The sequence below is a fragment of the Cannabis sativa genome, chromosome 3 (assembly GCF_029168945.1).
Source record: "Cannabis sativa cultivar Pink pepper isolate KNU-18-1 chromosome 3, ASM2916894v1, whole genome shotgun sequence".
In the NCBI taxonomy this organism is placed as follows: Eukaryota; Viridiplantae; Streptophyta; class Magnoliopsida; order Rosales; family Cannabaceae; genus Cannabis; species Cannabis sativa.
This window is the reverse complement of record NC_083603.1, coordinates 25,752,377-25,760,167: the sequence shown is the minus strand read 5'-3', so window position 1 is coordinate 25,760,167 and position 7,791 is coordinate 25,752,377.

The following is a 7,791-nucleotide window of genomic DNA, read 5'->3' as shown; positions in this document are numbered from 1 at the left end:
TATACTAATATTATACATATCATAATAAAAAATAAATATCATCTAAGAATAATAATATGCCATACAATAAAATAGAAATATACCGTACAACAAAATCTATATACCAACAACCCAAAACAACTCATCAAAAATTAAAAAAATTGACAAAACTTTAAAATAAAAAAGATTTTAACAAAACTAATATAGATATACCATAATGTTTAAATAATTTGCTTCTAATTCTAAAAAAAAAAAAAAAAAAAAAAAAAAAAAAAAATTGAAATAAGGACATTTACTAACATAGTCTTATGATTTAGGGTCATTTGCTATATTTTTTTGAAAAGAGGACATAAACTAACGTACTCCTATGATTTGGAGCCATTTACTATAATTTCCCAAAAACTTAAGATTATTTTTTGGCATTTCTGCCGTGATCTAATAGCAGCCATATAATAAAAAGAGTTTCCTCCTTCCTATCAGTTTTGTAATTGGTACATGTCTATTGTCAAATTCAATTTATACATTTTAAATTTTATAAAGAAAAATAGTTAAAAAAAAAAATTGTTGGTATTAAAATAAATATCAATCAATCGCAAATACAGTGAAATTATGTCATGACAAAAAGGTAATCTCACTGGCTCCCTCCATATATATATAAATTTTAAATCATCAGCGTAATTATTGTAACTTATAAGATGCTAAAAGCTAACACTATAATTTACTATCTAATTATTATCAGAAAAAAGATACTTCAGCAAAATTTAAAAAGTAGAAAAATTAATATACGTCTTGGGTGGGTGAGGGAGGGTGATATTGGATATTGGTTGCAACTTAAATATATATATAACTTTATTATAATGTTTTTTGAGTGCTCATATACTCTGATCTGCATATCTATCTACCACCAAAGAAAAACGAGTAGTGGAGGGGTTGGTGGTAGAAGCCAAGCATCACTCAGCTCACACCAACCACAATAATCTCATCCTTCTTTTTATAAAATTAAATAAATATATATTAATTTTATCATTCTTACTCTTATTTTTATTTATTATTTTCATTATTTATTCTCATAATATAATATGACTGCAGATATATGCCATTATATTTATAGTTCTTATAGAAGTTTCTAATGATAACCCAAATACTAATGCTTTTTTTTCTTTGTAAGGATAGTGATGATACTTTTGTATGATATTTAATTTATTCTTATTATTTTAGTTATACTTTAAAAAGTTAAAGAACACTTCAATAAAACCAAGTAAGACAATCTTATCGAAAAAAACGTTATATAAATTAGAAAAGTTATATTACTATAAAAAGTGAAAGCTTTGAATATAGAAATTAATTAACTTTGTAATAATTCATGAATATGTAAGAGATTGCACATATATAGTATCTTCAGTACATTCAAATAATAATAAAAAAAAAAATTCTTTATTTTGAGCTGGAATGAATAGTAACATGAGCCACACATAGTGAAAATGATAAGATTTGATTATATCTATAATTATCATCTTCATAATATACAATGTCGAAAACACTTTTTTTCTTCACAAAAAGAAAGATAAAATTTATATAATAAAAAAAAAAGAAAAAGAAAAATGTAGATGGAGATGGTATAAAAATTGTCTTTGACATTCTTTTGTATACCATTAATATTTATTTACGTACGTACTTTGACTTAAAAGAGAAACAATTTGGCACACATTTTCATTTATTTGTCAATCTTATCTTTCGAGTTACATTTTCATTTTTTTTAATATATGGATTGGTTACCAAGCATCATCGTGACGATTTAGAGAAAAGAAGAAAAAAAAAATCAAAGGCACTATGAGATGTAAACTGTGGCTCAACTAATTTGAGCATTTTAATGCTATTCTTTATTTTCTTTTAACTAAAATAACTTACAAAATTAAAATAAAGAGTTATTTTAATTATTATTGCTTCAATTATATTCTCTATTATAATTAATATTTAATTATTTTAATAATATTTATAATTTAAATTTATCTATGTAAATTTTAGTAAAACAAACAAACAAAAGTTTTTCATTTCTCTGCTTTCTCCTTCCATGGCGAGGAAGAAAAAAGTGGGACGGAAACCAGTCACTCGAATTCCAATCGAATATGCACTTGTAGGAATTGCAGGGGAGACGGAAGAAGTCAACGATGCTCATTCGACTGAGGGATTGAATTTGATTGCTGAGATAGTCAAAGCTCAGGATCTAATCGAAGCAAAGGAGTTGAACCCATCTGTCAAAAGTCGATCTCAGAGTTGGGCAGAGGAGGTGGAAGATGAAAAGATGATGAATTCAAATGCTCAACAGTCACCGAAATCAGCTGGGAGGATCTGGGAGACGTTTACGAAGGAAAAAACTAATAATCGAGATCAGCGGCTTCTTTTCACAGAACCAATGATTAGAGATGGAATAAAAATTGCTCAGGTAGATCTAGAGGAGGTCCGAGAAGAGGAAAATTGCTGGATATTAGCAATTATATGCAAGGTATAGGGAGCTAATCTACCCATGACTATATTCGAAGGCTTTGTTAAAAGGGTCTGGGGCCATCTTTGAGTTATTCAGGTTAGTAAACTGTAAATGGGATTAATCATGGTGCGGTTTAATGATGAAGCAACTCGAGATCAGGTAGTGGAGGCAGGAGTGGTTAAATTCGATCGAAAACCGGTTATAGTCCGTCCTTGGTCTGCGAATTTAAACACAATGAATCTGGTTCGCACTGTTCCATTGTGGACCAAATTACATGACCTAGGGCTTCAATATTGGGGTACCAAAAGTCTAAGTGCTCTGGTTAGCACAATTGGAAAGCCTGTCATGGTGGACCAACACACCAAGGATCGAACTCGTCTGCAATACGCCAGAATTCTGGTAGAAATGGAAGTCACAAACGCTCCACCCTGATTCATTCCTTATTTTAATGAGTTTGGGCAACTCCAAGATCAGATTGTGGAGTGTGAATGGTTACCTGCTAAGTGTGCTCACTGCTCCAAGTATGGCCACACCAAAGCAACCTGCAGACATGATGAAATTGTGAAAATGAAGACAGAAAAACAGCAACAACATCAAGATAAAAGTAAGCAGAAGGAAAAGAAGGGAACAAAGGACAATACAGCAAGAAATATTCAACAACAGAAGGAGTGAGAGATACCAAAGAAAACTATAGTTCTGCGACAACAACACAACCTGGAATGTCAAAAGAGAATGCAGAAAACACCAACAGTTCCTTCACTGTGTTGCAGGAACAAAAGGAGGATGGGGTAGCATCTCAGGTAGCTACTGAGCATACTGGTTTTGTTATTTCTGTAGCTGCCTAAGGAGAACAATAATATAGGGTGTTGGAATGTGAGGGGGTTGAATAAAATGGAGAAGCAGAACACAGTGTTTGATTTGTGTTGTTTGAATAAAATAGGGGCTTGTGGGTTATTGGAGACCAAGTTAAAGAGTAGTAGAATTAGAGAGATGATGGATAGGAAACTCACTAATTGGGAATTTTAAACAAGTTCTGTTATTGTTGAGAACCGTATTCTGATTATTTAGAGGAAAAGTTTTACTCGGATGATTGTTGTTAGAGAGGACCCTCAGTTGTTTCATTGTTATGTGAAAATGGCTGGCCATTCAAATGCTATGAGCATCACTTTTGTGTATGGTTTTAACACAATAGAGGAAAGAAAAGGGATGTGGGATTGATTACTCAATCTTAATTTCTCTGCTAAACCTTGGCTAGTAACAGGGGATTTCAACTCTCTTTCTGAATTGGAAGATAGGAAGGGTGGCAAAGAAGTAACTTTGGATGATCTCAGGGATGCAACTAATTCGCTAGCTCAAAGCCACATGGAAAGACTCCTTAAGATAGGATCAGGATATACTTGGAAAAATAATCAAGATGGGGAAAAGAGAATTTACTCAAAGATTGATCACACATTTGTGAATGAAGATTGGACAGATAGTTTTCCTTCGGCTAAAGCTCACTACAGCTGGGAGACTGTTTCTGACCACTGTTTATGTGTTGTTTAGATGGCCACCAATGAGAAAATAGGGTTCAAACCTCTTAGGTACTATAATTTCCGGGCTGAGCATCCAGACTTTAAAGAAGTGGTCCTTGAAGACTGGTATAGACCGATGAAAAGAGAGGGAATGACAGCTTTATGCTTAAAGCTCATGCGATTGAAACACACCATCAAGAGATTTAATATAGATAGAATAGGGGATGTTGGGAAGATGTATCAAGAAGTCAAGGATCATTATTTGGAAACCAGAATGCAAGCTCAAGAGCATACTAATTTGTCTTACCACCAAATTGAGAAAGAGGTTGCCATGAACTTTAATGCCCAAGAGAAGATGTATCATAGTTTCTTAAGACAGAGGAGAAAGTTACTTGGTTGTGTAAAGGATATGAGAACAATGCTTATTTCCATGCTTTTCTGAAGAAAAAAAAAAGAAGGATAGAAAATAGCATAGTTACTTATACAAATGATCAAGGAGAGATCGTAGATGACTTTAATAAAGTGGTAAGGCACTTTATAGTGCACTTCCAGGGCTACATGGGAACTAGTTCAAATCCTACTCAGAACCTGAGATTTGACTGTATGGAGCTGGGGAGCAGACTCAATTTGGAGCAACAACTGAGTTTGATGAAACCGTTCACAAGCAAGGAAATAAAGAAGGCATTCTTCAGTACTCCAGATTCAAAATCCCCTACGCCGGATGAATATGGAGCTAGTTTTTTCAAGACGATGTGGCCTCAACTTGGAGCTGAATTCACCAAAGCTGTGGAGAAATTTTTCATGACAGGTTCAATGCCTCAAGAATTTCATGCAACTATGATAACGCTCATTCCTAAGACAGAAAACCCTACCAAGGCTGTGGATTTTAGACCTATAGCCTGCTGCTCAACTGTGTATAAATGGATCTCTAAATTGTTGTGTTCCAGACTCTCTCAAGTGCTTCGTGTGTTGATTAATCAGAATCAAGGAGCATTTGTACAAGGGAGATCGATAGCTCATAATGTCATGATTCTTCAAGACCTTTTAAAGAATTATAAAAGGAAAAACATATGTCCAAGATGTACTCTCAAGGTGGACATTAGTAAAGCGTATGACACAATTAGTTGGGAGTTCTTGGAAACGCTTCTGAATGACTTTAAACTGCCTGCCAGATTTGTCTCGTGGATTATGACTTGTTTGAAAGCTACCTTTTACTCGGTTTTGATGAACGGAAGAGTGCAAGGGAGCTTCAAAGGCAAGAAGGGGTTACGATAGGGTAATCCCTTGTCTCCTTTCTAATTTTTCATGATAATGGAGTACTTGACCAGGAGATTACTGCTAGCAGCCAATCAATCCAAGATCAGGTATCATCCTTTATGAAAGAATCTTAAGATAATAAATTTGTGTTTTGCGGATGACGTGATGTTATTTTGTAAAGGAAACTTAAGCTCTATTCGGGAGATAAAGGAGGTTTTGGATGAATTTAATGCAACTTCAGGCCTTGCAATCAACACCAACAAATCTCATCTTTACTTTAGGGGTGAAAGAGGAAGATAAATAGGCAATGATGATAGAATTGTCTCTTCAAAGGAACTTATCCTCTTAAGTACCTGGAGGTTCCTCTAAGACCAACAAAATGGAAAGTTGAAGATTGTGGCGTGATAATCAAGAAAATCAAGCAAAGACTCCATACTTGGACTACTAGGCATCTCTCGTTTGCGGGTAGGGCTCAACTTATTCAGTATGTTTTACTTGCGCTTAGAAACTATTGGATGAGCATTTTTATATTACCTCATAGTGTTACAAAGGAGGTTGAAAAACTTTGTAAAGGTTTCTTATGGGGCTGGAATGGGAATAGTAGTAAACTCGATGTGGCATCATGGGAAAACGTGTGCCTCCCAAAAGCTTATGGTGGCTTAGGCTTCAAAGATGGAGTCAAATGGAATCAAGCCATTCTTGCTAAATATATTTGGGCCATCTCCTCTAAAAGGGTCATCCTTTGGGTGAAATGGATCAATAATATTTATCTCAAGAACAAGTCTTTGTGGAACTATGAGCTTAAGAGTGATACTAGTTGGTATTGGAGGAAATTATGTCATCTAAGGGACAAGTTCTGTAACACCCTAACTAGCATAGGCGTATTACGTGATTTTTAAACATACTGTGCAGCTCGTTGCTAATCAACGAGGTTTATGGAAAACGTGATTAATTAAAATTTTTGCTTTTTAATTCAACTTGTAAAATATTTATACAAAAGACTCGGGATCCCGATTACAAAACCATTTACAAAAGTTAGCTGTTTATACAAAATAAATGTCGCCTAGCGACTAGTTACAAAAATAGCCTCGCTGTCCCGATGATCGTACGCTCCAGGCCTAACCGCCCCGACATGTACAATCTTCACCGGCTCGCTCACGGTCCATCAGCTCTAGCCTTGCCTTTACCTACACATAAACATAGCACTGTGAGTCGACAGACTCAGTAAGAAAAGCATAATAATATTCATACCTAAACCCCGGTCAGCATCAGACGCCCATACCCCTGATCATAACCCTAACTGCCGTGTCCAACACGATACTGAGTCCCCCTAACTGCCGTGTCCAACACGGTACTGAGTTCTGAACGTTCATAGGGACGGTACTATTGACAAGTAACAGCCTGATCGGTCGAACCGGTCATACTCCGGCTGCTGGTCATACTCCAGCCTGTACCGACGTGTTACAGTATCAGCCTGATCGGTCGAACCGGTCATACTCCGGCTGCTGGTCATACTCCAGCCTGTACCAACGTGATACGTCAAATAGTACGGAACCACCAACCTAGGTGTCAGCCTAATCGGTCGAACCGGTCATACTCCGGCTGCTGGTCATACTCCACCCTGTACCGACGTGACACAATTGGATGGTTCGAAGCCAACATACATAACTAATGTAATCTAACAGGCTTCCTACATGCACGCTAAACATGTAATCTACATATGCATACTGTTATACTAATCTTACCTGGATTCCGAATTCAGGTGTGCCGGTCAACCTGACTGGAACTATCTGCGCGGCGGATTACAGGCTCCTAAACCATAAAAATCACAACACTATAAGTGATACGCTAAATCACTTTCCGGGGACTTAAACTAGGAACTAAAAGTTTCCCTATCGATAAAAAGCATGGCAATACCCCAAAAAACATAAAATCAAGGAAAACTAGGGTTCCTGAATTTTCCCCAACCGGTAGACCGGTTGCCCAACCGGAATTCCGTTTCTGGGAAATTTCAGAACCCCATCCGGAATTCCGGATGTACAACCGGAATTCCGGTTCCTCGCAGGCAAAAATTCAAAATTTCACACTTTGCTCAAATCAACTCCAAACCATACCAATACTTCCAGACCTAGTCCATATAACCCAAATAACATTTCTAAAGCATTAAATTCACCCAGAACGCACAGAAACGAAAAACACCATTAAAGCCCAAGCTTTGAGTTCCAAAACTCAAACTTGGTTAATAACAACTAACATGCATCCAATCCATGATTCAAACTCATAATCAAGCATATAACAACTGCAGAAACTAAAACCTAACTCATGCAAACACTACAGCCACCAAAACCTCAATTTTTCTTTGAAAATTCAAGCTTTTTAACAAGAATTCTATCCAACTAGAGCAAGAAATACTAGCATGCAATTCAACCTAATTAAACCTACTTAAATCAACATTTTAATCATGGAAACAACAACAACAATTAACAGCAGCAACATCATCAAAATCATCATGCATTACTCATCTTTTTCATCAAAAATTTCAAGAAAACAAAGTAA